General features: G+C 46.1%; 1 protein-coding gene across 2 annotated transcripts in view; it reads right to left on the reverse strand.

The window, feature by feature from the left end:
* IL1RAPL2 (interleukin 1 receptor accessory protein like 2) overlaps positions 1 to 14,713 on the reverse strand; it is a 406,561-nt gene extending 391,848 nt beyond the window's left edge. The window contains exon 1 of one of the 2 annotated variants that reach the window (XM_075763494.1): positions 14,617 to 14,713. The gene's annotated coding sequence lies outside the window, so the exon portion shown is untranslated. Of the gene's footprint in view, positions 1 to 7,671; positions 7,977 to 14,616 lie in introns of those variants that run through there. The other variant, XM_075763495.1, reaches the window with a different exon arrangement.
* Between the last annotated feature and the right edge of the window lie 1,401 nt (positions 14,714 to 16,114).

Genomic DNA, 16,114 nt, shown 5'->3' on the forward strand with positions numbered 1-16,114 from the left:
ATCTTTTGTGATATGAAAGGGCTAAACTCAGAATCTTATCAGCTATTTCAGAAGAAACAAATAGCACCACTCTCTTAGGCGTTAGGAGAGTTTTGCTTGAAAGATTGTAATGCTTCCATTAAAAAGTTAAATAACTTCCAAATGGCAACCATAGAAGATACCAAGAGCAGCATCTTAAAGCTTCAAAAAGCATCTTACAGTATAACACTGAAACAAGAAAATGGGCTTCAGTGTCAAGTACAAAAAAAAAAACCCAAAAAAACCCCACACCACAGCGGATGGCCTCCACACAATAACCTCTCCCATTAACATTTCTGGCTGCAAAGAGCAGAAATAATTTTAGTCATGTTAAAGTGGCAGACACAACACTGTGAGCAAACTGGTGTTTTGCCCTTGTCATGGTTTAACCTGGTAGGCAGCTAAAACAACCACACAACTCATTTCCTCCCACCCCTCGCCAGTGGGATGGGAGAGAGAATTGGGGGGAAAAAAAGTAAAACTCATGGACCGAGATAAAGACAGTTTAGTATGACAGAAAAGGAAGATAATAATAATAATAAAAGAATATACAAAACATTTGATGCACAGCACAATTGCTTGCCACCCACGGACCACCAATGCCCAGCTAGTTCCCGAGCTGCGGTCTAAAACCCCAAACAGCTTTCCCCAAGTCACATACTGAGCATGACACCATATGGTATGGAACATCCCTTTGGCCAGTTTGGGTCAGCTGTCCTGACTGCGTCCCCTCCCAGCCTACTCGCTGGCAGGGCAGTATGAGCCAGAAATGGAAAAATCCCCTGAAATATTCCAAATACAGATAAAGATTCCAATATCTATAGAATCAAAATTCTACAGATATTATAGAATATCTCTGTAGATATTCATCACTACTCAAATATAGACACTCCTCTAAATCTCTACTAAGAAAATTTGACAAAAAACTGAGCAGCCCATCTTAACAGATTCATGAACCAAAAGAAGTAGAACTAGTCAGCACTGATTAGCAGATTGAGTACTATCAGCTCACGCCACAGACTGACCTCGATTCCCTAAGCAACTCACACAGAATTCAAGTTCATTATATCTTCAAATTGGATTTTAAATCCCTGAATCCTACTCCTCCCTTATTGCAGCAACCCCTGCACTTGAAAATGCAGAAAACTGTAAGGAGGAACAACAAGAACAACAAAGGATCTGGAAAGTTAGCTATTATTTTTTAAGCCCAGCTGCACCATCAATGATGTACTGATTCAGCACTACCCTGGATTCTACAGAGAACTATAGTTCAAGCCTTAACTTTGTAATATTCTAACTATACATCCCAGGATATATGGATATGCTTGTCCAGTATCACAGCTTTTAAATTTGAGCAGTCCAGGCCTTTTATAGACATTCAAAGTGAAATACATGTTGCGGGAGGAGGATTACAGCTGTACTTGAAGCCCTCATGGTTTATGAGGTCAACATAATGGATCTATTAATTTATAGCCTTTTTTTCCCCTTGAGTAGGAGCTATTAATATTCTACATATATTTACTTCTGCAGATTGTGGTTTAATCAATACAGTATTTCAGGCAACGTGAAGTACCGTAGGCAATGTAAGGCTGTCAGACCCAGGGAGTTTAGGTTTACAGAGTGGGGCTTAGCCTCTTACCACTTTGCAGAAGTACTTAAAAGATTACAGAAAACCCAGCTGAGGGAGAGAAGAAAACGTGAAGACGGTCTACACTTGGAAAGCTGAACATGTACACCAGTACTGGGGAAAGGGGAGTGATTTTAAGAATCAGCTTAAATCAGCCTAAGTCCTAGAGCTGACGCAGTTACAGCAAGGCAGTTCCCAAAGCAGAGTAAGCTGCGGCAGTAATCACAGCCACTCGAGGGGAAAGAGGAGCCCAGCCACAGATGACCACGTATGCTTCCCAATGCCAAGACAGCTGCTGGGCACTGTCCCAGGAGGACAGGCTTCTTCTGGGCTCAGATGAACTTGGAGGCTACTCTCTCAGATGCAGCCCAGCCAGCCTGCCCTGGGCTGTGGAGAAGCTCTGCTCAGGAAAAAAGGACTCTGAACCCTGCTTTTCAGCTCTCTCGGGAGAAAATAAAAAAGCAAGTTGCCAATGAGAACTCTTAGGCTTCAGAGTCACTGATAAACCCTTGTAAATTCCAAAAAACCCATGGCTTCACCTGACTCTGGCTCTTCAGTTGCTGACACCCAAAGCAAACACCACCACTCAGGTCATGGCCTTTCCTCCCAAGTGCTTTAGATGGTCTTGCCAGCCATCACAGGTCTCCTCTACAGAGCCTCAACCACAAAAGGAGAAATTTCAGATTAAAAGAGATGAGAAGAGTCCATTCTCACCCACACCAATTTCAAAACTCACTCACGGTTCTTACATCAATAAGGAAGCCTGTCCAATTCGCAGCAGCCTACGCAAAAGCATTATTAAGCCAAAAGATTAGATGCTTTGCTTCTTTCATACTCATACCAACCTTGTTCCCCAAGCAGCTTTTGTAGAAAAGCTATTAAAAATGGAGAGACAGTTAGTTCAAAGAGAGGTCTCAATCCCGAAAGATAGTATATCCCTGCACTTCCCCCCACACTGCTTCTCTTGTTCCCCTTGTGTTCCTCAAGGCTCATTACAGAGGTGCTCAGCACAAAACAGAACTAGATTTTAGACTGGGCTGCCATCTGCATGCTGAAACATTCCCTGCTTTTATAGAGAAACTGCTTTTACAGCGTCTTAAAACAGTCCTCTTTTCAGGACCACGTAGAAGATGGACTGCAGTTGTTACAAGTGTCAGCCGTATTGACTTTATATCTGCTCCTATATACATTCATACCTCTGCAATATTTACACAATAACAATATTTGCATTATTCATGGCAAACGTGGTCCACATTCACTCCTGCACATTAATGAAACAAGCACCGAGAGAACACAACTCTGCATGCAATGTGCTTAGAATTTCATTCCTTGATCTCATTCATGGCCACGTGCTTCCCTAACTAATATATAATGCTCAAAGACGACAGAATTAACAGAAAAAGATGACATACCAGCTGTTACGCCTCTTATAAAACACTCTTCCACAGTTTTCCACTTAGAAAACACAGTTCCAGAGAAGCAAGACAGGGCACTTTGCTCTGCTGTCAGCAAAGGCAAGTTGCTTTCACTGTATTCGGCACCATCTCATAGTACCTTAAAGTGATAAACGTATTCTTGACAAGATTTTTTTTCCCCTTACATAACCAGAGGGTAGCCTTTACATATATGTATTTTGCCAGATTTGCCTGGGTGAAAATAAGAATTTAATTAAGCAAACAAACAAATCTCCCAGAATTTGAGAATCACAAGAAACTGCTTATAGAACATTACTTCCAGATATTTTGTGGAAATCTTATTAAAAAATGGAGTTTTGCTCTGATGTAGGCCAAAATCAAACTAAAATATGTATTTTATGTGCTATCTTATTGCTCTGCCAAATATACATCCTTGTTAATTTAACTGTTACATAAAGCAGTGGGAAGAAGTGGAAGGAACTCTCTTCCTGTAGTGCTTTTGGGATGGAAAGGGGCTGGAAAGGAAAGGATTAGCCAAATAGCCCCTGCAGAAGTTTCTAACACAGTCTCTCTCCCACCAGCTTTGTCACTGAACATAACACAACCCTCTGTCCTCCACTGATTCCAAGGGGGGCTTTACCTAGGTCAAGTACCAGATGAGGAAACCCTGACCATCAAAGCTAGCAAAAAGATTCTCATTACTTTCAGCAAGGGCAAGATCTCTTCCCTTTGTCATCTTTTCAAGGCTGTTTAAAGGAAGATTTATTTTTAGTTGGATAACCTGAAAAGCAAATGGCCTCTTAAAGTGACTATTTTGCGGTACACTTTAAATGTTCGCTTCCCTTTCCAGCACTAAAGACCTCCTGATAAATAGCTCAGACTCACATTGTTTGAGGAAGCCTTAGAAACAGAGAGCAGACACTGTTTCCCATACAGCCTTTTAAGGCTGTTTAATAGTTGTTCACGATTTAGCATCCCTTGATATTTTCAGCTTGAGTCTCAGTTTGAAGTGAGAGATTACTCAGAGCCCAAATGTTTTGGAGAACAGGAAAAGTCCATACATTATAAATGCTTTATTTGTACTTCTTAGGGCGAGTACAAATTCTCAGCCCCTTCCCTCAGATGCAGAGGTCAACGCCACCAGCCCCAGCCCTCCCTGGCAGCTTCCCACCTCAGCCAGCAGCAATGACTGGCTGCACAGGGCACAGACATGCTCCTTGGAACTCTTCCTCCGCCTCCAGTGCCACAAGGTCATCTCAACCCAGGACATAAAAAATTTGGACAAAACAACCTCTCTCTTCCAAATGCCACATAGCAGCCACTGTTCTCTGTAGCTTTAACTGGATAGTTGTAACATGCACCCTTCTCTCCCCAAGAAACAGCTGTGGACAGTCAGGGAAGAAATTACTCCGCCTATGCAAACAAACCAAATCCCTTTACAGACCCATCCCAGCCAGAGAGCCTCACCTGGATGCTCCTATCATGTCCAAGAGCATCCCAAGGGATACAGGCCTTACATGTTGTCCCCATTTCCTCGCCCTTGCTCTCCAGCGGCCTACTTGCATCTCCGCTGGGCTTCTCATGCACACTGCCTCCATACACATGCTGCCATTACTTCTGAGGAGAACTGAAGCCAGCAGCTGCCTTACACCTCCAGAAACACACACTCTTAAAGCCACCGTGGCTCGAGCTCACCATACGGTGGCAAGGTACAACACCCATGAGATCCTGAGCCCAGCAAGCATGCTCCTACCTGCCCCTGCTTCCTTACTCCTCTGCACCCTCCTCTAGGCTTAAGGCCGCAAAGTCCAGCTTCTTCTGAGGCCCAGGCCTCCAGCCTCCATCAAACCAGGAAACCTGCTCCTCCCTCTCCCACATTGCTGGTCCCTGCCTGATCAGAAGTGATCTGTGCCACGAGAACAGTCCTTCTGCTGAGCTCACCTTCTCCCTGACAGCCTATGAATCCTTCCTAACCCTCTCAGGCTCTGCTTTGATCTGACTTGTCTTTGGAGAATGGCCAGTCCCCCGACACTGGTTTCCAACAGCTTCGGCTACTGCACTGCTTCAAAGTGCAGCCACTTAGACTGGCAGCCCTGGAGATTAAAAGGCTTTCCATCGCTCCGCTCTGCAAGATACGACGCAGTTCTGACAAAGCTGGCTGACGCCACATATGCACAGGGGCTCCAGCAATTGTGTGGCATCCACTAAAATTGACTACAGTTGGCTAAGTGCATTAATGTGGCACACCTGGCCTTTTATCTTACCTCTTGTGCAAGCAAATCTCCCTCCCTTCTCACTCCCCCTTGTTTTCCTGCTAAAGCATCAATCACCAATCTGAAGACAAACCTCCTATGAGCTTCCAGGTACAGTGAAAGTAAAAGGGTGGTCTGCAGAGAACTCTTGAGCCTTACAAATGGAAAAACCAAAGATTCATCTCTCTCTCTCCTGTGCTCACTTGCAGCCCAAGCAGGGAGGTGAGTATACGGAAGTCTAACATAAGCTAACATCCCTGCATGTTCCCAACTGAGCAACCTCCCCGGTACCCAGGAGCAGTCCAGAAGTGCATGCACACCCATGCACACAGGATACATGCTTTCCAACATCCTTGGTCACCAGCTAGAAAGCTTTAATTCAGAGAAGGAAGGTATCCCCTCGCAGACTCGGATCTGGAGCATGCTGGAGGTGCAAGCTGCTGCCTAGCAACACAAGCACTCTGCAGGGAGGTCGGAGCATGTCCCTGTCCTCCCACTGCAAGAGGTCTCCTATGCACAGAGAAACACCTGCAGAAGGATGTGATCCTTAGGAATTTCTTGGAAAGCCATCCTGCACATGACCAATTACAACCCCTGCTTAACTACAGACTTGCCAAATCCTGAAGCGCACTGCCTGTGCCTTGGTGAATTGCCAGAATTCTTCACTTCTCATGTTTGTTGTGCATGCTTTACAACCCACTGGCTTACGGAGCCCAAACCCCCAAATCCCAGCCTGTCCCTCTGTTTCCTCGTCAGCCACTTGTCTATTGCAAAGTGAGAACTTGACTCACTGTCAGACAGCTTCCTCCCCAGATTTACCTCCTGCCTCGGGTCTGGCATGAGCAAAGTTTTTCAGTCACTGTGTCCTCCTCAAAACTGGCCCACTACCTCCAGAGGGAAGCCCCTTCCCACACACTACACAGAAGCAGGGCAGGCAGTCACCTGCTTTTACAGCCAAGATATCTGGCAGGTATCACAGACCACCAGGCAGCTGCACAGTTCTATTCCTGCTAAGAAATAACATCCCCTTTTAAGCACCAACAGCAAGCATTTGGGGTGAGTGCCTCTCTTGGGCGTGAATGCAACCACACTTGCACAATGCCTGGGCACCCTGAAACAGCCCTTCCCCATCACCCTTCCCCGCTCCTGCGTAGGCAGCGGCTCACCTCACCTTGCACCAACCTCTAACAATTTTCTGGAAAACCTCAAAACTATATGCACTCTGATGGTAATATCGTAACAGCCACAAACCCACAGGCACACTCTAAAAATATGATTTTTTTAAAATAATCATGATAAAACCAGGAAAGTATAAACACTGCAGAGGAGCACGAAAACATACCAGTTCCTGCCAGAGTGGGTTTTTCCTCATGGTACAAGCCTAAGTTTGGGTGTTAACACAACAGGAGCAGAGGTTGCCCAAAGCACACAAACCTTACCGTAACTTTGAGAAACTGCAGCTTACAGCATTTTCCACCAGAAACTTCAGATTCTTTGAATCTTAGCAGAAACAGCAGTCCACGGACAAACTCTTTAAAAACAGCTGCTTAATCAAGTGCTTGAGAGAGGTTTCATGCCCTTTAGCAGGTTTCCAACAGACCCCAAATAAAACTTGAGACACCTTATTACCACAAGACTTGCGGAGGCAGCTGGAGATTTCCAAGTGGCCCAACGTTCAGGACACCATTGCGGTACCTCAGAGCAGCCAAGCCTCCAAAGAATCGGCACCTTTTCAACAGGCTCCACCAAGCTGCAACGTCCCAAAAAAACAAGTCCTGGCGTGGTTTTACTTTAAATCCCCGGCAGTAACACTTTTCCCAGGAAGACCCACGCACGGTCGCAGAGAGCTCCTCGATGCTAACCAAGAGCTCCCTTCGTGAGAGAAAACTCTTTTGGCGCCTCCACAGCCGCAGGGCCCGATCCGGGGGAACAGCGAAGCCGCCGCGCCGACACGGACGGCTCCAGCCCCACGCAGCCGCTCTTTGAGGAGACCGGCGGGCACGGCGGGAGGAGCGCGACCCGCACGGCGGCGGGGCGGCCCCCGGAGGGCGCGGGGGAGGCCGCCCGCCCGGGACTGAGAGCCGGAGCTGCGGGGGCGTCCGTGCCGCACGGGAGTCCTTGGGAAGCGCCCCGGCAGCAGCGGGTCCCACGGGCTCCCTCCGCCCGCCCCGGCTCCGCGCGATACCGCCGGGGCTGAGGGAGGGACACGGCAGCAGCCGCCCCTCAGCCCCGTCCCGCGCACGGCGAGGGCGGCACCGAGGGGATACTCGTTACACCCGAACTTTTTTTTTGTGAGGGAAGAATTTAATTTTTTAAAAAAAGGAAATTGCCGCGAGAAGCGCTGCGCGGCAGGGCTTACCTCCTCGGCGACTCCCCCTCTAGGTCTCCATCCCGGCACGGCCCCGTCCGAGGCCGGCGGGCTGCGGACGGGCCCCCGCCGCGGAGAGAGTAGAAGCTGCGGCCGGCGGTTCCGTTGCGGGGGCGGCGCGGGCCGCCCGTCTGCGCGGAGCGCGGCTTCCCGCCGCCGCGGATGAGCGGGCGCTGCGCCCCCCCCCCCCCCCGGTCGACTTACGGCGGGGCGGTCGGGCGGCGGAGCCGCCGTGAGGTGAAGGGAGCGGAGCGGGACGGCGCTGCCCCCCGCGCCGACGGCCCCGCACGCGGCAGGTGCGCCCGCCCGCCCCGCGCAGCGAGACGCCGCAGCGCCCCCTGGCGGCCCCGCCACGCCGCTGCCCGTCCACCGCCCCGGCCCCGCTGCCCCCCGGGGCCTCCCCACCGCCCCGCACCGGCGCTGCGCCTCCAGCCCCCGCCGGCCCCGCTCTGCACCGGGCCCCGGGGTAGCAAAACACCGCCCCCAAAGCCCCTAATGCCCCGTAAAGCCCAGATGGGGAAGGGGCTGTGGGCACCAGCACGGACCCGCGGGGCACCGCACGTTGGCCTGCGGCCAAGAACCATCCTGAGGAACAGAGGGAGCGTCAGCACGGCGCTGTAGAAGCGTAAGGAGGAGTCGGCACCTTCAAACCTGGTCTTGCAAGGCTCAGATCACAAAGGGCGGCATTGAACCAGCCCTGAGCGGGTACCAGCGTGCTGGGGCCAGAACGCACCTCCTGGAGCACAACCCCAACTCCTGCTCCTCTGACAACCCTCAAACGCTGCTCTGGCCTCGGGCTGCCTGCACAACGTGCGTCAGCCTAATTTCAGCAGAGAGGGGTGTAGCTGATCCCAGGGGTTACAACACTTGCACTAAACCAGGAGAAGCCGCTTTCAAACCGTACATTTTCGTACCATCATTAGTACCAATTTAACCAGACTGCCTTCAACTGGACCAGGTTAAGTTTGTCTTCCCTAACTCTGCTTCTGACGTGGCACATCCATGCTTTCTACAGCATGGTAGTGTTATTTTTAGTTTCCCTGTGCTGCTTTTTATTCGCTTTTAAATATCTTAGAATAGCTGCATGCTGAATATAATCTACTCCTGCATTTTGCTCAGATTCATAGGGGGACCCCATTTTGTTAGGCAACTGCGATACAGGCAGAAAAATCATGGGCCAAATTTCTGTAAGTGTGTTTCATGCTCATGTAAGCAACACGACTTTACAGTGCCATTGGTTGGACTGACTTGTGCTGTGTCACGGTGTACGATCGTCACTCCTGCACGTGACCCCTGCGAGGCTGCAAACACCAAACAACGCAGCAGCGAGAAGCTCATAACCTAAACACGCGAGTAGAGTCCAGCCACTCACAGAGAAACATCTTCCTTGGGAGATCCTCACCATAGACGTTAGTGTCCCCTCAGCATCCTGCCCCCAAGCCAGAGCAGCTGAGAAGAGCCAGGTTCTGCTCAGTCACCCACAGCCCACCTCAGCTACACATCAGTGTCAGCATCTTTGCAATTACTGATGTCAAAGCCAAGACAAGACTCAGCTCGGCTTTCAGGTCTTTATCACGTACGCAGAGCTGACAATTACAAAAATTGTCTTGTAACCTATAAACAAAGCAAATCTAAACTAGATGTCACACAAGGACAACAAAAGTAGCAGCATTTTTTGTCATTTCTCTGAGCGTAACCATCCTTTAAAACCTTCTTTCTTGAGGAGGTGCTGGGGACGAACAGCGTACGGACGCTTTGTTCTGCAAGGTGAGGCCAAGAACAACCAAACTCAAGGACTGTTCACAGTCCCGGCGGTGGGGAGGGCTCAGGCACACACAAGGTATTCTTACATACAGTAAATGAGCAAAACTATTGTAGTGCAGGAATGTGACAAAACCCAATAAACTAGCCTATTTTTACTGTCTGTATAAATCTTTTAACCAATTAGAAAGAGTCAATATGTTGCCAGGAGACCTTGCTTCTCTGTGTGACATAGACTTCTTCACCAAGATGCTAATACCTTTGCTGCAATTTATAACCTCTGACACTTCAGCTACTCTTTCATTTCTCTTGGCATGATTACAGTGTAAAAGTGCTATTCTTTAAATTATTTATCAAGTCACTTACTAAAGTCACTTTTTAGCTGAATTAAAAGATTAAAAGCCTAGAAATAAAACATCCCATGGACTTTGAAATATACAGTTAGGTGAAGCTGTATTTAATGATACCTTGGATTTATATTTGAACTTTAAATGAATAAAGCTGTATCATTAGACATTCTTCAACATTTTATAATAAGTCAAAAAACCTTAATTATTATGCTATACTATATGAATATATACATTATTCGTAAAAAAGAGGGGAATATATCACTAACTGATTTTTTAAAAAAACTAATTTTGTTTCCCTTATTCTGATCTCATTTCAGCCCATGTGGAAAATAATCCATTTCACAGACAAGAGTAATATGATATACAGCTGTCAGTCTTTAGGTAGGCTCAGTAGGATTGAAAAGAGGAATGTGATATTAATGGAGTTGAATACAGAGCAGAAGATAGCAGCCTTCAGAGGAACTGTAGGAACAGCCTGCCATGTACCAAGCCTCGCGCTAATTTCTGGTGTACCACTAAAGAAGTAACGAGACTTGTTTTGGCCTTTGTTTCTGACCTTCTTTCTTTCTTTTTTTTTAATACATGTGATAAAGCAGGCTAAGGGCCCCAGCTAAGACATCCCAGGTACGCTGTGTGTTGTAGACACACAGAGAAAGAACAGAGAATAATGCAGTTGGCACTGGTAGAAAGGGGAGAGAGAAATTATTCACACCATCATGCCTGTCCATACTAGGAAGGGATGTCCAAAGAGACAGATGAACTTGGGCAATGTCAAGCAGTAAGTCTGTGGAGAGCCAGGAACCAAATGCATCACCTCAAATCCCATTTAGTTCTCCAATCCTTGAGTTGTTAAATCACTGCATTCTTTCTGCTAACCAAATTATTCCATGATCGGGTATTCTGGGGTTTTAATCCAATGCCAGAGAATTTAGTGAAAAAGACTCTTTTCCACTGACTTCAGTTAGCTTTGGAAGAGTCCTCAGATACAGTTTCTTAATCAATTTTAATCAATCTATGCGTGGATTCATCCACATCCCTTACAATTAGATTGTGGCCAAACATCCTCTTCTGACTGCCATCAGCAGAGGTTGTCCTCCCAGCTGCTCTTTTCTCACCTACCAAAGATCGACGGATCTACCAGTTGAGTGCCTTGCACTCTTGTCCTCCTTCAGTCAAAGAAGATAGGTTTGGTTTGACTTTAAATAGCAGAAATTAAAGAGCTCCCACCTGAGCAGCTTGCTTGGCAGAGCTGGGGTACTAAGTGAGCAGCCTCCAGCAGGAATAGGGTATTTGGGGGGCATAAATTGCTCTAATAAACCCTACTACTAATGCAGCTAGTTCGAGAAGGGGCCATCATCCATGGCTGTGATCAAGAGACCCCCAGTCTTGCCATGAACCTCTGCTGCTGAATCCACATGATTCTCACATCTTTCTTACCTCAATGGGAAGATGACAGGATGAGAGAATTTACAGCTGTGTAGAGTCCCATTTATTGACTTTATGTCTATTGTATATAGCAGCACAGGTTCAGGTCTGATCTTTGGGAAATGTGGCCACAAATGGAAACTCTGCGTGTGCGTGTGCATGTGTGTGTGTGCTCCTGCTCAGAAGAGACCCTGCCGTGACCACCATAAGCAAGAGGAAAGGTTGAAACTTAAGTCCATCTCTCCAAAAACACCGTCAACCTTTCCCAGCAATTAATTTCAGCAGTGATGCAAAGCTGGTAGATGACTCTATTGCAGCCAGTCACAAGCATCCAGCCTCCCTAAGACCAGCACTGCAAACCTGCAGATGCTGCAGGGCATCACCTATTCCCAATGCTGCATCCACCATCTCCAGCCCCACTGCGTCCTGCTGCCCAGGACCCTGCACTCTCCACGGGCTGCTCTGCCAGTAGCACCCACATTGCCGGAGCAGAGAAAGGCGGAAGCGCTGATCCACAAGGATGTGAGATGCTGATGCTGCAACAGCGGAGCACGGAAGGGAGCTCATCACAGAGAGACTTGGCAGGGCTGCATTTACACGGGACAAAAGCCAAAGCAAAGAGAGCCTGTTGTGAAAGGAATGAGGAGGACATCGGCGGCCGGATAAGACCAGATGAAGGATTAGCTACAGGAAGGAATAAACTGACAAGGAGAGAATCCTGCCTGGCTGGTAGCAGCCATGATTCTGATCACTGCTTGTCAGGAGATAAACACAGAGCTGCATAGTAACATATTTCCAGTTCAGCTCTGCAAAGAGGGAGTTTTAATAGGGTGCCAATTCCCTTCGGTTGGAGGGACTCGCACAATAATGTCACTGCTGTTGACTGAAGTTGCACACAGACAGTATAAAGCAGCAGTAAATGCCAAGATTTCAAAAACCATTTTGCATCTGACATTCTCCTGGGTTATTTCAAGTGAAAGATAAATTCACTATCTTCCAAGCAGTAATCTTATTTGATACCAACAACATACACAAGTAGTTAAGTTTGGAATTGGGTAACTTTCTCGCTTTTATGCTTGAAAGCTGAAGATAAAATTATTAAGCATTTTGCATGTGCAGAGTGTAAGAGGAGTGACTGCTCTGCATAAGTATATGGATTGGAAAAGAAGAATTCCCTTCCCCAAAGAATAATGCGACAGACTTACAGCAGAGGTAACATCTTCATGTGGTAGGCATTATATTTTTGTAAAAGAGTAAAAAGATACAGCATATTGACTATTTACTTGTCTCTCTTGACTGGTCAACAGCACAAATGGAAGCACTGTTTGGGATTAATTAAAATCAGACACAAATCCTAACTTTGCCTTAATCCAGCAAACAGCTACAAAGCTTGTTAGGGAAACTGCTCAAATGGAGAGTTTTATTTCATGTGCAGAATACTTTGTGGAGCAGGAATGTAAAAATCCACTAACAGATAGTGGAAATATGCTTCCATTTCCCATTGGGAATTTCTCAGACAAGACTAAGACAAATGCTGCCTTTGGCTGTTTATTTCACTTTTTGGTGCGAGAACCAATAATCAGCTGAAAAAGGTGGGGAGGGGGGAGGGTGTGAAGGAGTAAAAATAATTAGCACACACTAACACACAAACACTCGTACTGGTCATTTCTGTCCTCTGGATGGGACGTAGTTACACAACAATCAATCCAGCAGTTGAGACCTCTGGTGAGCACCAAAACCAACTAAAGCAGATCAGCTCCTAATAATAGAAAAGTCCTCCATCAGCCCCTCATTTCTCCTCCCTTCACCTCCTTTCAGCTGTGCAGTATCTACCAGCAGAACTGTGGTTGGCAGAGACACAGAGACAAAAGATTAAATGCAAGTTGTGCTTCTTCTAACCTTTTGGGAGATTTAGAGAAGCTAATCAACGGTGGATTCACTTGTATTCCACAGATCATTTTTGTTTGGCAGTATCTAATCATAATTGCAGAAATCCCACTGCAATACACAGTTTGGCAAACTCATCTTTGGAACAGCTCATTTGGTGCAAACTTAGATTATATTTTAACTTCAATGATAAGAAATTACTGAGAAGATGACAAGCAGTTAGTTTTAGATGCCACAAGCTGAGGAAAAAGAGGTAAGTTAAGTTACCTAAAATGATCTCATCATATTTTGTAACTTTGTCCTCATAAAATGCAAATTTCTGCAAGTGGATGGTTTGAAAAACCTAGTTAAAAAGTAAAAGGAAATAAAATCTAGAAATCAACAAATACTGATGTTGATCTTTGATGGTTTTGTATTACAGATTTATTTTCCCTTCTCCATTTTTTGCTGGTGCTTTCTAGAAAAGAAGAAATTAATACAGCACCTTGTTTACTTCTTTGTGTTTGTGGCAAACAATAGAAGTTGTAAATCTGGTTGTAAAAAATCATCCTATTTTGCATTTCTGTTCTGCTCAGATTATCATATTTCAGGCCACAGAACAGGGCAAATCATAGCAATGAAGGGAAAGGTACAACAAATGGTCTGAAACTCTGCACTGATGGTAAAAACCTGCAAATTACTTTTCTGGACAGAAGCTACACATATTTGGGGTAGCTTAGATTTAGTTGAATAATGGATTTTCCAGGTCAGTTGGCAAAAGGAAAAGAAAAATGTTGTTTCAGATGAAAATGAAATGGAGTTTCAGGGCAGGGAAGAAATGTGGTAAAAATCATAATGATCAACTTTAAGTTTGTTTCATATCCTTGTTCACAGATAGATAAATCGTGTGTTAAACCTACATACCTGAAGCATACTGTGAACAAGTGTCTCTTTTTCAAGTTGACCAGCACCATTACTAAAATGTAAAGCTCAAGGTTAAATTCTAGAGTCTGATTCTGTTGCTTCCCAAAAAGATAACTGGGCTTCAACTCAAGCAGAAGCACCGGGCTAACCTGACACGCAGAAAAGGAGAATTTCGCTGTTCCCACTTATGTCTGCACAAGAGTCCTCCCTGGCTCTGCACACTCACATGCTGCAGTCACCGCCGGGCCTGCCAGAGAGTGTAAAAAGAGCCAAGCGCGTTAAATGACCCATGCTGCATAGCCGCAGCAGCACAGCTCCCAGCTAGAGTAGCCCACGCCAAGCTCCAGGTGAGGAGGGTTGGAGAGGGGAGCACAGACCTCAGAGGCCAGAGCCATGGCAAAGACGCTCACGTGCCAAGACCCTTTCTCAAGCCCTCGCTTCACCTCGAGGGCAAACATAAGCATAAAGATCCTCTAGCTTTTAGGCAACACAGTATTTGGCAGAAAAGAGGTTCCTTTGTTTTTCTGAGGTGTACGTACATGAAATACATTTGGCAAGAAAAAGGTACTCCACATTTACACACCTGCACGTGCACCCACTCACCTGGCAGGCTGCTCCTGATCAAGTAGTCTTCTGATTTATCAAATCAGTAATTCAATTCTGATGTCAATATTTCAAGGTCTCTTTAAGCATCACTGACCATATCCGATGAATGATATGAGGGGGAAAAAAAAAAAAAAGCAGTCAACCATATTGGCAGCAGTCAACAAAGCAAAGATATGCTAAAATTCTTCTTCCAGCCTTACCTGTTTTAATGCCTCGTAATAAACACTTTTCAGGATGTTTGTTTTCAGTCTTTGTCATCCTCTGTTGTCCATGCATTCTAAGGCGCTGAATTCCCCTCTCCCAGTACATCTGCAAAGAGAAACATTTCTGGAAATAAAGGACTATGATTTAATCTCAGATTCAAAGACTAAACAGTGGCTTTAGATACAGCATTTGGGTTTTTTTCACTATGCCTAAGCCAGTCCTGCCCTCCAAGCTGTCAGTCAGTTCATTTCCTCAAAAGCAATGCGTGTTATCAAAGACAAAAAACCCAAAACAAGTCAGTGGAACTGGAGCTAACGGCTTCAAAAACACCTTTGATTGCCAATGCTTTTGGCTTGTGATAACACAGTAATATTCTAAAACTGGCTTGAATTTCTGTAAGAAGCTGTTTCGTGTATTTCAGACTTGAAGGTTTCTTACCTATGTAAAAATGCCAGTACTTGGAAATATCTAACACACTGGAGTTATATGCTGTCTTAAAGGAAACAGAACATGCATGCTGAAACTACCCGCTTAATTTCTATTTTGAGTATTAATATTCCCTGGCAGAAAACAGGCAGAAGACAAGCGCATAGGTATGTCTGCTCCACACAGGCACATACTGCCTGTGCTCTCCAGCCTCCACCTCCATCAAACCTCCATCGAACTGGTTAGGGCCAGAGGCACCTCTTGTACTTCCAAAATAAAGAAGCCACTATTTGGAACTCAACGTACAGAACCAGACCTGAACAGAGCAGACATATCAGTTGTCCCGGAATTTAAATAGCCACAGCTTTAGAACAGGCACATCAGAGACAGTTTTAGCTCAAGTAGCAAAATCACAGCATTGACTTCAAGTGCTTCATAAGATCCAGAGAAAACTCCCTTTGCAGTGTAAACCCTACGGTCTGAAACCTTCTGAGAGGGGGGACACGTCCCAAGACTCAAGAAAAGGGTAGGGGTTGGGAAACAGGGAGCTCTTTGTTGAGCTAGGGAACAGCATGAAGAGGAGTCAAAGCAGCCGAGTGAAATGGTGGGGTGATGGGGACATGATCAAAACAGCTGAAAAGTGGAGCACAGGCTTGATCAAACACCAAACTCTGCAAACACCAAGGGAAACACAGAGAGTGTGTCTGGGGGCAGATGGGAACACGGGCAGGAAAAGAGTTATAGGAAGCACCATAATTTTACTAGAGGTGTTGTGAGGAAGACTCAGTTTAAAGACTACTGCAACAATACATCAGAGGAAAAGTCTGACTTGAAAGCTACAGAGCATTGATCGACAGCTTTCTGAAGTACAT

The sequence above is a fragment of the Balearica regulorum genome, chromosome 11, assembly GCF_011004875.1.
Source record: "Balearica regulorum gibbericeps isolate bBalReg1 chromosome 11, bBalReg1.pri, whole genome shotgun sequence".
In the NCBI taxonomy this organism is placed as follows: Eukaryota; Metazoa; Chordata; class Aves; order Gruiformes; family Gruidae; genus Balearica; species Balearica regulorum.